Here is a 15,882-nt window from a genome sequence, read left to right on the forward strand (position 1 = left end):
AGGTAAAAATTATTTTAAAACTGCAATGTTTGTTTCCTTGTCATACTTGCCTTGCTTCTTTCTAGCAGGAATGGCTGCTGACTATTCCAGAGATGCCTGGGTTAGTGCACCTCTCATTACACACTCTGGAGTTCTAAAGGTACCTCCAGAACACCATATTGATGCCCAACTTAGCATGGATACCTGATCAACACAGCTGAGTGTAGTCCAGAACCCCTGAGCTCAAGGAATCCACCAGTCTCAGCCTCCCAAGTAGCCAGGACAATAGGCACACCCCACCATGCCCGGCATTCCACAGATGTTCTTTACCCTCACAAATAAATGTAGATCTGCCCTGGTTTAGATAACAGCTGTTTATAGGCTGCATATATCACTCAAAACCCAAACAGAAAGTGTGGGGTGTCCTATCTACAGCAACGATCCTCATCACAAGCAGAAACATCAGAGGGAAGTTGACCCAAGCAAAGAATCTCCCAGAGGAAGATTTTTCTCAGAAGAAGACCCCTCCCAGCAGCAGATGCATTCAACCCCAATAACAAGCAACACTAATAATCACAACCCTCTTGTTTAGAAATCTTAATATGTAAAGGTCAACCAAAGGTTCACTAAGGTGTCAATGGCATAAAGTTAAAGATGAATGCAATCACGTTTTTTAGCAATATTGGCATAGATAGGCACAGATATGTTGGGCCAAGATGATTGAATAGAGATTTTAATGGGGGGCTTGATGGGTTTTGATGGAGGAATTCTTCCTTTACATAAGGTACCAAATTGTAGTCCAAGGGATTAAAAACAAATGCATAAAACATTTGGGTTTAGGCCTTATTCATAGGTCTAGTTTATTTAGCAGAATCTTCTGGCTTGTGCATGCAGGAGTGAATCTGGATTGTAAACGTTTGTTTATACTTGTCAAAGCTGAAGGAAAGTTTCAGTATAAACACATGCAGATCTGTAGTTGCCTGTACTGGACCTACAATCATCGGAGCCATGAAGGGTGTTGATGACTACAAAAGATGTAGATTGGAATATGAAGAAATGTAGTATGCAAAAGTTCGTAGAAAGTAAGCCTGACTGCAGAGCAGACTGAATGAGTTATGATGCACTAAGACACAACCTACATTTGGCATATATAGGCCTAATGCAGCAAACATCTTCCAGGAGCCAGAGGGATTTGATGCAGACACAATAACTGATCATTGTAAAAGTTCAATGGACTCTGGGACCAATGAAAATGTCCCAAAGCGACCAGCAACTTCGGAAACCATCCAGAGCTCTCCGCCGTTTGTGCAAAACCACATCAAACTGTTCAGAATGTATTTTCTTTTTGCCTTACAGAATTATGCTTATATGACTCTCTTTCATTTTGTCTTTAATTTCTTTAACACATCTATCAGGCTGGTCTGAGCTTCCATAACTGACCCCTTACCACTAATGGGAGTACGAAATATGTGTGTTGCAGAATTTTCTTGAGGTCTGACTTCTGTTGTTGTTCACCCAATGGTTTTGCATTTTTTCTACACTTTGGGGGTCATTCTGACCTCGGCGGTAAAAGGCGCTTACCGCCGGTCAGAAGACCGCCATAACACCGCGCGGCCGCGGAAAGCCGCCACGGTCATTCTGACCCACAACGGCCAAACCTCCAAAAATCCGACCTCCACTGCAGCCCGCCACATCAGCGGGCAGCGATAAACTGGAGATGACCAAACCTCCACCGTCACGCCAACAGAAAAACGCCCATGCCATTACGACCCACGAATCAACGCGGCGGGCTTTCCAACGCGGTATTCCATTGGCGGTACACACCGCCGCGGTCAAAATACACACACAGCACCAAAACACAGGCACATTGGACAATTACAAATACACACACCTGATACACATACACAACCCACTCCCACACAATCAATCAACTATAAAACACCCCCCCACATCACCCACAAACCCCTACGACCACAATTACTGAGAGAAGGAGAGAGAGACACAGCAGACAATCCATAGCAATACACACTGAGGCACACTACACCATCACACACACCACATAGTAGCACAAAGCACCACACACCAACATACTCATCATCACATACACCACCCCACACCTCACCCACACCACCCCATGGCACCCCAAAGGCACCCACCCTTTTCGGACCAAGAACTCCGGGTCATGGTGGAGGAAATCCTAAGAGTGGAACCCCAGCTCTTCGGCTCACAGGTGCAGCACACCAGTATAGCTAGGAAGGCGGAGCTATGGCAGCGGATCGTGGACAGGGTCAACGCGGTGGGACAGCATCCCAGGAATAGGGAGGACATCCGCAAACGATGGAACGACCTACGGGGGAAGGTCCGATCGATGGTCTCCAGGCACAACATCGCGGTCCAGAAGACTGGCGGCGGACCCCCACCCACCCCTCCCGAATTTACATCATGGGAGCAAGAGGTCTTCAACATCCTGCATCCTCAGGGCCTCGCAGGAGTAGCCGGAGGAATGGACTCTGGTAAGTCCAATCTCAACTACTAGATCCCCCCCACCCCACCAGCATGCCAACCCACACCCCCACCCTCACCCCCAACCCCCAGCACACATCCTCCCTGACAATGTCTCACCAGCACAACCCACCCATCCCAACACCAACTCCTGCATGCCAACACAATCCATGGACACCCATCACCCAAGCATGACCACTGCACTTACCCCCCCCCCACTAACTACCCTCACAACACCTCCCTCAAGGGAATGCCTGCACTGGAGGACGAGGGCACCCATAACACGCACGCTATTGCACACACAGAAACAATAACCAAACTCTCTTACCCCATGCAGGACCCGAACGCCAAAACACCAGCCAGGAGGGTCCAGAAATGTCCATCCCACCCCCGGAACAGGCCCACAGTGAGGACAGCAGCTCTGTCGACACTGAACCTGATGACCAGCCCGGACCATCGAGGACCTCTGGGCAGTCGGTTCCCCTCACCCAGACACAGGCCACACCAGACCCGACCCCCTCTGCCAACACCAGCACAGCTCCCACCCAGCGGGCCCATGCCTCTGTCTCTAGGACACGTCAATCAGCGGTGTGTCTGCCACTACAGGGCACCCAGGCTAACCCAACACCCCAACAACAACAGGGACCTGGGGGCAGTGGGAGCGGGCACACCGTCCAGGAGACAGAGGCCGGGGGAAACCGGGAAGCTCGGAGGGCTGCTGTGCGACAGGGGGGGGAGGAGAGGCCCAGGGAACCCACTCTCCAAGAGGCCCTCACCACCATCATGGGGGCCTACCACCACTCCCAAGAGACGATGGCGACGGTACTGGCCAGGTTCACGGAGATCCAGGCACAGCAGGAGGAACGCTACATGGGGTTCAGGGAGGAGCTGAGAATCATCGGGACCGCAATGGGGACCATCGTCCTGGCCCTCAACAGGATAGAAGACGCGTTGCGGGACCATGTGGCACCACACAGGGCCCCTGTCACTAGCCCGGACCAGGAACAGCCTACCACCTCCGCCGGCGCTAGTGGACAGGAGGCCCCAACACCACAGCAGGCCACCAGAACCCCACCTCCTGCTGAAGAACAACCACCCCGTAAGAGGAGCCTGAGATCCAAAAAAAAGACAGAGTAGGATGTCAAGACCCCCGCCAGCAGGACATACCCCCTGAACTCTTCCCACTGTCCCACATTGCCACCCTGTCCAACCATGAACTGCCTCTGCTCCATCCTTCCACAGGCAAAAGGACAATGCACCTGTGAGACTGAGAACTGGACTCTGCCATGGACATTACTCCACCCCCACCCATCACCCTTATAATCACATGTACCAATATCTAGCCCTGTAAATAAATCACATATTGCACACAAATCAGTTTGGAGTCATGCTGTATTATTAGCAAATGTATTACATATTACTGTTCAATATCTGTTCTGTCAATTAGTGATGACAACATACCAATGTCAATACGCTGTAGTTCATGGGCAAACCAAGCAGAAGTCAGGCACTGAGTCATACAGCACTGAGAAGGGAAGGGAAAAACAAAAATTACACAAAAAGATCTGGTGGGAACTACAGAAAGTACAGATGCAGGAGGCTAGAACCAATTGTGAAATGGCGTGGGTGATTCTTACCTGGGTGTTACTGGAAATACTGTTGTATCACTCTGTCCCTATTGTCTGTGTCGTCCTCTGAGTCTTCCTCCTCTTCACTCTCCACAGGCTCCACGGCTTCTACAACACCACCATCTGGACCATCCTCCTGCAGGAAAGGCACCTGGCGTCGCAAAGCCAGGTTGTGAAGCATACAGCACGCCACGATGATATGGCACACCTTCTTTGGTGAGTACATTAGGGATCCACCTGTCATATGCAGGCACCTAAACCTGGCCTTCAGGAGGCCAAAGGTTCGCTCAATCACCCTCCTAGTACGCCCATGGGCCTCATTGTACCGTTCCTCTGCCCTTGTCCGGGGATTCCTCACTGGGGTCAGTAGCCACGGCAGGTTGGGGTAACCAGAGTCACCTATTAGCCACACACGTTGTCTCTGTAGCTGCTCCATCACATAGGGGATGCTGCTATTTCGCGTCATGCACTGACCCTGGGAACTTGGCATTTACATGGGAGATGTACTGGTCAGCCAAACAGACCACCTGGACATTCATCGAATGATAACTTTTTCTGTTTCGGTACACCTGCTCATCGTCTTTTGGGGGTACCAAAGCCACATGGGTCCCATCAATGGCACCAATGATGTTGGGGATATGTCCAAGGGCATAGAAATCACCCTTCACTGTAGGCAAGTCACCCTCCTCTGGGAAAATGATGTAGCTCCGCATGAGTTTCATCAGGGCAGACAACACTCTGCTCAAAATCTTAGAAAACATAGGCTGAGACATTCCAGATGACATGGCCACTGTGGTCTGGAATGACCCACTGGCCAAAAAATGGAGGACTGACAAAACCTGCACCAGAGGGGGAATCCCTGTGGGTTGGCGGATGGGGGACATCAGGGCTGGCTCCAGCTGGGCACACAGTTCATGGATAGTGGCACGGTCAAGTCTGTATCGAAGTAATATATGGCGTTCTTCCATTGTTGACAGGTCCACCAGCGGTCGGTACACGCGAGGATTCCTCCTTCTCATCGCAAGTCCCAGCGGACGGTGCCTAGGAAGGACAACATGGAGCACAGAGTCAGCCAAACCACAGGTACGTACAGACAGCTTGCACAGTTAAAGAATGGCAATGGGCTGAAAGGCGTGTATGTGTGGCAATGCAAGGCCTAGGCCTGTGTGTCGCAGTCAAAATTTAGCCATGTAGGCCCTTGAAATGGCGGCTGCCTGACCTGTGAAGTGGGACAATGGGATGTGGTCAATGCGCTGGCGGGGCACACCGTGGCGGTAGGCGGTCGAAGACCGCGGCCCAAAGCTGCATTGGTTAACATTGAAGCCTATGGGTTTCAGGAGCCAATGACGAAGTGCGCCGGCGGTCGCGGTACGCACCGACGCGGGCGTGACCGCCATTTTCTATCTGCTTAATCACTCGAGACCTGATCATCCACAGGAGAGGACCTATACTGCCAGTGCTGCTGTGACCTCGGTCTGGAAGATACAATGGCTGCTGCGACTGGGGAAAGGGCCCCTGCCTTCACGTCTGAAGAGTTGGAGAAGCTCGTGGATGGGGTCCTCCCCCAGTATGCGCTACTCTACGGTCCTCCAGACCAACAAGTGAGTACACCGGGTGCACATGGAATGGGCTATGCCTGTGTGGATTGGGGTGGATGTAAGTTTGTGGGGTGGTGGGCGAATGAGGAGTGCAACGCCCGACAGATGAGAGCATGTGCCATATGGCAAAGTTGGTGGGGGGGGCCAATCACATCTAACATGCAGGTCATTCATGATTTCCTCCTTTCCACCCTGTACATGTCAAATAGGTCAGCGCCCATCAGAAGATCGAGATTTGGCGTGCCATCGCCAAGGAACTCCGGAACTTGGGGGTCCACAACAGACGGGGCACCCACTGCCGCAAGAGGTGGGAGGACATCCGCCGCGGAACAAGGAAGACCGCAGAAACACTGCTGGGGATGGCCTCCCAACCTAGGAGGGGTGCTAGTCGCACCATGACCCCCCTGATGTCCCGGATCCTGGCGGTGGCCTACCCTGAATTGGATGGGCGCTTTAAGACATCACAGCAGACACAAGGGGGTGAGTATCAGCACATTCTCCTATCTTTCTGCGCAGTGGAGGCGTCTGGGTGGGGGAGGAGGGCTGTGGGTGACATTAGGCCAGGGCGCTTTCTGTAGTGTAGTCCTCTCCCTTAGGCATGGCCCTGTGCCCCCGGCCCCCACCTCGGTAGGGTGACAAGTACAGCCATTGAAGGTCCAGCATCTCCCATGTGCGCGTTTGACGTCTCTTGGCCTGTTGTCTTAGTCAGTAGTACTGAGTAGTGTACCCCGAATGCGCGGCTTAGTGCATTAGGCACCTGTGTCTGTCCTCTCCGCCAACGGTGTTGACATTGCATGCACTCAACCTGGTCTTCTTTTTTCTCCCCCCACCCTTTCTCTTCATCTTCTTGTGCATGTGTGCATTAGCATCATCAGGCGGAGGAGATTTGGCATCGGAGCACGAGGGAGCTGCAGGACACAAGGCCCCGGTGGGCCCAGGAACAGACACCGAGGGCAGCAGTGATCCGGAGGGCGAGGGGAGCACCACGACGGGGACCGCTGGTGAGAGCAGCGAAAGCGACACGTCCTCGGATGGGAGCTCCCTAGGGGTGGCGGCAACATCCGTGCCCCCCGCCTCTACAGGTACAGCCGCCACCCAGCGCACCAGCCCCGCCCTCCCAGCAGCCCCTCAGTCTTCGCTCCGTGCCGGTTCGCCCAGGAAGGCGCGCGTCTCCTTCGCCCCAGGCACCTCAGCCCCTGCCCCTGTTGCCCCTGCTGCCCTCAGTGCGGAGCTCATTGACCTGGTAAGGACGCTCATTGTTGGGCAGACGACCCTTTTGAATGCCATCCAGGGTGTGCAAAGGGAGGTGCAACAGAGCAATGCGTACCTGGAGGGCATTCATTCGGGTCAGGCTGCCCATCAACGAGCGTTCACTGCTCTGGCCTCAGCACTGATGGCAGCCATTGTCCCTGTTTCCAGCCTCCCTCTTCTTACTGCCTCCAGCCTTTCTCTGTCTCCTGTTCCTCAGCCTATCCCATCCACACCATCAGACCAGCCTGCACACACCTCAACACCCAAGAGCAGCTCATCCAAACACAAGCACCACAGATCCCATAAACACTCACCCAAGCAACACCCAGATGCAGACATGCCAACAGCCACTGCCACCCCTGTGTCCCCCTCCTCCTCGTCTCCCTCCTCCCTCCCTGTGACGTCTACACTCACACCTGCATGCACCCCAACATCAGCCAGTGCTTCCATCACCACCTCACCCTCCAGTACAGTCCACACTTGTGCAGTCACCACCCCCACTGCCATTTACACGTCCCCTGTGTCCTCTCCCACTGTGTCTGTCACCCCCTCTTCCAAGACACACAAACGCAGGCAGACACCCACCCAACAGCCATCCACCTCACGACAGCCTACAGCACCAGCACCTTTACCCAATGACAGCACACCTGACTCTCCTACAACCACCTCCTCTACCTCCACTTCCATCTCCACTTCTCCTACCCTTTACCTTGGCCCTAAAAAACTTTTCCTGGCTAACCTTAACCTCTTTCCCCCCGATGAGCTCCCCCATCCATCTTCAAAGAGTCCCAAGAGCACCGCAGCCACCACCAGCCCAGCTTCGGGTGTCACTGTTGTGCCTGGGTTCTGGAGCCCACCCTTTGCCAGCAGTGACACATCGATCAGCAGCAAGGACACGTCCAGCCCCCCCCCCGGCAAGAGGACCCGCAAAAACAAGGGCCGCCGTGCGAGGACCGACAGGGCTGCCCCCAAGGAGCAATGTGCGGCCACTTCACCACCCACACCATCTAGGGGAGGCAAGAGCCCGAGAGCCCCATCAAAGGAGCGGAAGGGCAGCAGGAGCGCGGAGAAGGTGGACCCCACATGCCACATCCCAGCTGGGAAGGAGGACACTAAGGAGGCCAGGAGTCCGTCCCCGAAGGGTCCAGAAACGTCACGTCCGAGGGCGACTGAGCAGGGAGTCCAGGCCAGGTCTGGCTCCCTTGACCTGCTGGATGAGCACCGCTGAACAGGGCCCGCGGTGCAGAAGAGCACCGCTGAACAGGGCCCCGCCGTGGAGTAGAGCACCGCTGAACAGGGCCCGCGGTGAAGAAGAGCACCGATGAACAGGGCCCCGCCGTGGAGAAGAGCACCGCTGAACAGGGCCCCGCCGTGGAGAAGAGCACCGCTGAACAGGGCCCCGCCGTGGAGAAGAGTACCGCTGAACAGGGCCCCGCCGTGGAGATAGGCACCGCTGAACAGGGCCCGCGGTGCAGAAGAGCACCGCTGAACAGGGCCCCGCCGTGGAGATAGGCACCGCTGAACAGGGCCCGCGGTGCAGTGGAGATAGGCACCGTTGAACAGGGCCCCACCGTGGAGTAGAGCACCGCTGAACAGGGCCCGCGGTGCAGAAGAGCACCGCTGAACAGGGCCCCGCCGTGGAGAAGAGCACCGCTGAACAGGGCCCCGCCGTGGAGAAGAGCACCGCTGAACAGGGCCCCGCCGTGGAGAAGAGTACCGCTGAACAGGGCCCCGCCGTGGAGATAGGCACCGCTGAACAGGGCCCGCGGTGCAGAAGAGCACCGCTGAACAGGGCCCCGCCGTGGAGATAGGCACCGCTGAACAGGGCCCGCGGTGCAGAAGAGCACCGCTGAACAGGGCCCCGCCGTGGAGAAGAGCACCGCTGAACAGGGCCCGCGGTGCAGAAGAGCACCGCTGAACAGGGCCCCGCCGTGGAGATAGGCACCGCTGAACAGGGCCCCGCCGTGGAGATAGGCACCGCTGAACAGGGCCCGCAGTGAAGAAGAGCACCGCTGAACAGGGCCCCGCCGTGGAGAAGAGCACCGCTGAACAGGGCCCTGCCATCTCAAGCACCGCTCCGCTGGGCCCTTCCTCTCAAGCACCGCTCCGCTGGGCCCTTCATCTCAAGCACCGCTCCGCTGTGCCCCGCCATCTCAAGCACCGCTACGCTGGGCACCGCCGTCTCAAGCACCGCTCCGCTGGGCCTTTCCTCTCAAGCACCGCTACGCTGGGCACTGCCGTCTCAAGCACCGCTCCGCTGGGCCCTTCCTCTCAAGCACCGCTACGCTGGGCACCGCCATCTCAAGCACCGCTTCGCTGGGCCCTTCCTGTCAAGCACCGCTCCGCTGGGCCCTTCCTCTCAAGCACCGCTCCGCTGGGCACCGCCGTCTCAAGCACCACTCCGCTGGGCCCCGCCATCTCAAGCACCGCTCCGCTGGGCCCTTCCTCTCAAGCACCGCTCCGCTGGAGTAGAGCACCGCTGAACAGGGCCCGCGGTGAAGAAGAGCACCGCTGAACAGGGCCCCGCCGTGGAGATAGGCACCGTTGAACAGGGCCCCACCGTGGAGTAGAGCACCGCTGAACAGGGCCCGCGGTGCAGAAGAGCACCGCTGAACAGGGCCCCGCCGTGGAGAAGAGCACCGCTGAACAGGGCCCCGCCATGGAGAAGAGCACTGCTGAACAGGGCCCCGCCGTGGAGAAGAGTACCACTGAACAGGGCCCCGCCGTGGAGATAGGCACCGCTGAACAGGGCCCGCGGTGCAGAAGAGCACCGCTGAACAGGGCCCCGCCGTGGAGATAGGCACCGCTGAACAGGGCCCGCGGTGCAGAAGAGCACCGCTGAACAGGGCCCCGCCGTGGAGAAGAGCACCGCTGAACAGGGCCCCGCCGTGGAGAAGAGCACCGCTGAACAGGGCCCGCGGTGCAGAAGAGCACTGCTGAACAGGGCCCCGCCGTGGAGATAGGCACCGCTGAACAGGGCCCGCCGTGGAGATAGGCACCGCTGAACAGGGCCCGCAGTGAAGAAGAGCACCGCTGAACAGGGCCCCGCCGTGGAGAAGAGCACCGCTGAACAGGGCCCCGCCATCTCAAGCACCGCTCCGCTGGGCCCTTCCTCTCAAGCACCGCTCCGCTGGGCCCTTCATCTCAAGCACCGCTCCGCTGTGCCCCGCCATCTCAAGCACCGCTACGCTGGGCACCGCCATCTCAAGCACCGCTCCGCTGGGCCTTTCCTCTCAAGCACCGCTACGCTGGGCACCGCCGTCTCAAGCACCGCTCCGCTGGGCCCTTCCTCTCAAGCACCGCTACGCTGGGCACCGCCATCTCAAGCACCGCTTCGCTGGGCCCTTCCTGTCAAGCACCGCTCCGCTGGGCCCTTCCTCTCAAGCACCGCTACGCTGGGCACCGCCGTCTCAAGCACCGCTCCGCTGGGCCCCGCCATCTCAAGCACCGCTCCGCTGGGCCCTTCCTCTCAAGCACCGCTCCGCTGGGCCCTTCCTCTCAAGCACCGCTACGCTGGGCACTGCCGTCTCAAGCACCGCTCCGCTGGGCCCTTCCTCTCAAGCACCGCTCCGCTGGGCCCCGCCATCTCAAGCACCGCTCCGCTGGGCCCTTCCTGTCAAGCACCGCTCCGCTGGGCCCTTCCTCTCAAGCACCGCTACGCTGGGCACTGCCGTCTCAAGCACCGCTCCGCTGGGCCCCGCCATCTCAAGCACCGCTCCGCTGGGCCCTTCCTCTCAAGCACCGCTCCGCTGGGCCCTTCCTCTCAAGCACCGCTACGCTGGGCACCGCCGTCTCAAGCACCGCTCCGCTGGGCCCTTCCTCTCAAGCACCGCTCCGCTGGGCCCCGCCATCTCAAGCACCGCTCCGCTGGGCCCTTCCTCTCAAGCACCGCTCCGCTGGGCCCCGCCATCTCAAGCACCGCTCCGCTGGGCCCTTCCTCTCAAGCACCGCTCCGCTGGGCCCCGCCATCTCAAGCACCGCTACGCTGGGCACCGCCGTCTCAAGCACCGCTCCGCTGGGCCCTTCCTCTCAAGCACCGCTACGCTGGGCACCGCCGTCTCAAGCACCGCTCCGCTGGGCCCTTCCTCTCAAGCACCGCTACGCTGGGCCCTTCATCTCAAGCACCGCTCCGCTGGGCACCGCCATCTCAAGCACCGCTCCGCTGGGCACCGCCGTCTCAAGCACCGTTTATGGTTCACTGTGCCCACCATGCCTCCTCCTTGACCAGTGGAGACTGTCATCCACCTGATGGACTGTGGCTTTGCACTCCCCAGGATGGTCCAGTGGGCAGCCCACCCACTGTAGAGACATTGAGAGACTGTGGCTTTGCACTCCCCAGGATGGTCCAGTGGGCAGCCCACCCACTGTAGAGACATTGAGAGACTGTGGCTTTGCACTCCCCAGGATGGTCCAGTGGGCATGGTGGCTCCTCGTGGATCTGGTGTCGTGGACTCATGTGGCTGTGGTGCCCCCCCCTTCCCTTCCCCCTGAGGTGCCTGTAGTTTTTACATCTGATGCCCCTGCAGTGTTCTCTCCAAAGGACTCAGGTCTCCTGTGTGGGCTTTGCCCTTATTTCTCAAGACTTTGGCCCACGGACATGCTGAATTCGTAGGATGTGCAGGACTTGGTACTTCAGTTATACACTGATGTGTATGTCATTAGTTTTGTTGTGAATATCTTTCATGGTTGTACGATAATTTTCTGGAGCTTTTTGGTACATAAATATTTATTCCAAATTTGATTATGTCCTAGCATTTTTCAGGGGTGTTTGGGTGGTGTCACTGTGACTTGGTGCTCTGCATTGGTGAGTACATAGTTGGGGGGGGGGGTCGCATATGTGTGTGCCCGTAACCTTTCGTCCTCCCCCTCCCATGTGTCGTAGGTGCAGTACTCACCGTTGTCGTCTGCGCCGGAGTTCGTACTCGTGGTAGATGAGAAGGTAGAAGAGAGCAGGTAGGATGTTTAATTCGGGTTCCATGCTGTCCTCCTTCTTCCTGGAGTGCGTAGTGGTGAGCGTTTTCCCGTCCGTAGTCTGTTTCCGCCGTGTTTTTATCGGCGGTGCTCCCGCCCCGGAAAAGGTGGCGTATTGGTGAGTTGGAATAGTGTGGGCGGTACATTGTCTGCCGCCTGTCTATTGGCGGTGACCGCCGCGCTGTTTGTTTGTACCGCCGTGGCGGTCGGAGTGTTAAGGTGGCTGTCTGTGTTGGCGGTTCCCGCCAGGCTCAGAATCCCATTTTTTTTACCGCCAGCCTGTTGGCGGGTTGGCCGCCGCTTTAACACCGACCGCCAGGGTTAGAATCACCCCCTTTGTCTGCAGCAATGTTATGGTTAACAATAGCTTTCCTTTTGTCTATAATTCTGTGCCTAGTCTCTGTTTTTCTTATATTATTTACTTTATCCTCTCATTAAATTGCCGAATCACAATATGCACTTGCCTCTATTAATATCCATTTTTCTTTATGAGTAGCTTTGGAACATCCTTCCCATTGTGTACATAATGTGTCGGGGAATCTATAATCAGTTTTTAATTTAGAATTTAATTTTGAAGGATGCTATGAATAGGCAAACGTAGCACGTATGTGAAATGTGTCAATCTTTTACAATTGCTGTCTTTTTATCAGTTCTAGGGCACACTTTTGAAAGCATTATTGCACATTGCTTGTCTTTTAAAATCCATAATTTATTCTTACATGAAGACTTCTGGGACATGATTTCTTTTGTAGATTATTGTATAAAATGAACCATTTCTTAAGGGATTTTAGTTTTACTTCTTCCTTTTTGAGGAGGATTGTTTTTCTACCCATAAACGTCCATCCCTAATCTAGTTTATCTTTTAAAACGTCATTAATGAGTCCACAATAATTGCAGTGATCAAGTCTTATATATCTTCATCGCCTTCCTTTCTCTCCCTATTTCCTTAAAAATACAATTTATGACTTGATGTCCCATTCTCAAGATGTTGTTTTTACTATTGTCGCATTTTCAAAATGCTGTTTTTTTTCTATTTTTCATTTATGCACATTAGACCTCAAACCTTGTTTCGTGCAGAGTCCATACAGATCTGGTTTTGCTCTACACCAGTACACATCCTTTGAATTCATCTGTGTCTTTCTGAACTTTCTCCACCATTGCATTTATATTTGTCTTAGTTTAATGTCCGTTGTTTAATGTGACTTCATTAGAAGTGTGATGTGTGAATGGAGTGTGGGATAATGACTATGGCACACTGCCCCACAGTGAAGGAAAGACTGTTAGAGTCCTAGTCAAATGTGGTTGCTTAGATGTGATGTCAGTAAGGGCTGTAACAGTTTATAATCCATTACAGCTGGTCAAGTGCTAGACGCTAGTAAGACTCCCTTTGGCATAGGTTTCGCTTGCCCATGGTAAGGGCAATGGTGTGCCCCAGACTATTGAGATGGAAATCTCAGTGACACAAAATATTGTGACTGGAGCATCAAGGCAGGAATATCGAAACTGAAGTAAGTAGAGATGTGCATACCTAACTCCACAAATATGTATCTTGACAATATAGATTTATTTACAAGGTGCATAGATGTAGAGTTAAGAATAGTAAATCTATACTTCTCGTATGCACTTACTTTTCAGTGTTTTGTCCCTTGATATTCTGTCTAAGATATTCTGACAGCATGATATTCCTTTGTTAGATATTCCAAAGTACAATCAAGAATAATGCCTCCTGGTAATCACTTTGGGGGTCATTCTGACCCTGGCGGTAAAAACCGCCAGGGTCAACGACCGCGGGAGCACTGCCAACAGGCTGGCGGTGCTCCCATGGGCATTCTGACTGCGGTGGTACAGCCGCGGTCAGAAACGGAAAACCGTCGGTGTACCGCCGGTTTTCCGCTGCCCTGGGGAATCCTTCATGGCGGCGCAGCTTGCTGCGCCGCCATGGGGATTCCGACCCCCATTACCGTCATCCTGTTCCTGGCGGTCGTGGCCGCCAGGAACAGGATGGCGGTAAGGGGTGTCGTGGGGCCCCCGTAACAGGGCCCCACCATGATTTTCAGTGTCTGCCATGCAGACACTGAAAATCGCGACGGGTGCAACTGCACCCGTCGCACCCCTTCCACTCCGCCGGCTCCATTCGGAGCCGGCATCCTCATGGAAGGGTGTTTCCCGCTGGGCTGGCGGGCGGCCTTCTGGCGGTCGCCCGCCAGCCCAGCGGGAAACCCAGAATACCCGCGGCGGTCTTTTGACCGCGCAGCGGTATTCTGGCGGTCCCAGCCAGGCCGGCGGCTTCCGCCGCCGGCTGGGGTCAGAATGACCCCCTTTGTCCTTTACACAAATGTTATGTAATATGTGTTGAAAAGGTGTCTGCAGACAAGGGACACAGAATAAGAAGGACAAAGGTGAATGGCGTAAAAACATCTAAAGACTGAAGAGAATTGCTGAAGACTCATCATGTTTCGGACCACAACAACACTGGAAAGATGCAAAGCTGAAGAGAGTCAAAATCCAAACGACCTACACGGAAGATCTAACATCAAAGGGACAAGAATAGAAGGCAAAGGGAAAATTAGCTCTATGAAAAATACTTTCACTGCATTGTGGCACAATAAGTATGAGTTAAGGCTCACTTAAATATGGTGATGACAGGAAGCAGGACAAAAAGGGAACAATGAGCATTCATCTTGGAAATGTGTTCTTCTGTTTCTACTGCCAGAAGTTGGTACTTCTACTGTATTTACTTCTGAATTTTATTGTGTGTCCCTTTCCTGTTCTCTGATGATAGGGAAATTTGGCACCTTTCTAATAACTTCAATATGAATCTTCAACTTCAAGCAAGAGCTACAAGATTATCAAGAGCTACAAGACTGTCAAGGAGAATTTGACCCTTTGTGTTTTTTCCTCCTTTATAGAACCTTGTTAAGGAGACATTTGCCACCTTTCTGCAGGATGGCACTTTGACTACCAGGAGTGGGCATCTTTCCTTGATGAGCCAAGAAGGGGACTCAGCCGACCTTCACATTGTCCGTCACAATAACCCAGCTTGAAGTGGTCAAAGGAGAACTGGCCTGGGTGGATTGACAAGTGTACAGTTAGACCATCAATGAATTTCTTTTAACTAACTAGAGTCCCCAGAGTGCTGAAATGGATCGAAGGTAGATCCATGATTCAGTTTGTTAGAGTTTATGTTACGGTGGCATTCTTGCCATGCAGATGAATTATTTATTGACTTAGTTGTTGAATTGAGGCTGCCTTAACCACAGTAGGAATCATGACAATGGCTTGAAATTACTGCTATCACAACTGTACAAGTGCTGGATGTGAATACTATATAGGATTTGTTTTGACTTGCCCATGTAAATGCAACGCCTTCCAGTTTCCATATTGTCCTTTACTCATATTTAATCCATGCATATTAGACAAGTGTCTGCACAGAAAGGCACAGACTAAGGAGTATAAAGCCAGAATGCATAAAAACCCTTCAAGGAATAAACAGAATTGCTCCAGGAGAACATCTGTCTTGAATATGTATTCTTGTGTAAACGTTATAATAGAGGTGACCATGTTAGGTTGGTTTGAATTCAGGAAGTACACTCTTCACATCCAGCAATCAATGGAGAAGTGGAGAGGGAGCTGCCATTTCAGGTCTGCAGCACACATGCAAAGAGGACCATCAATCTGGGTGCCATCAGTCCCTAAGGCCTGGAGAAATACTGCCCATGTTATAATGGCCAAACTGAGTACACAACAGCGGGGCAGAGAAACACCACTACATCTGCCCAAATAGGAAGACCGACAGACTCCTACTGCAGGGTACCAAGTAATGCATCTTTATTCTGGTGCAGGACATTATGTAGTGAGTTCTTCCTTAGATATAGGTAAGCAATACACTTGCCACCAGTCTCCTGCTGACAGACAGAACTCACTTCTGCTTCCTCAGCGGCATTTAAGAACTT

The sequence above is a fragment of the Pleurodeles waltl genome, chromosome 10, assembly GCF_031143425.1.
Source record: "Pleurodeles waltl isolate 20211129_DDA chromosome 10, aPleWal1.hap1.20221129, whole genome shotgun sequence".
Taxonomy (NCBI): Eukaryota; Metazoa; Chordata; class Amphibia; order Caudata; family Salamandridae; genus Pleurodeles; species Pleurodeles waltl.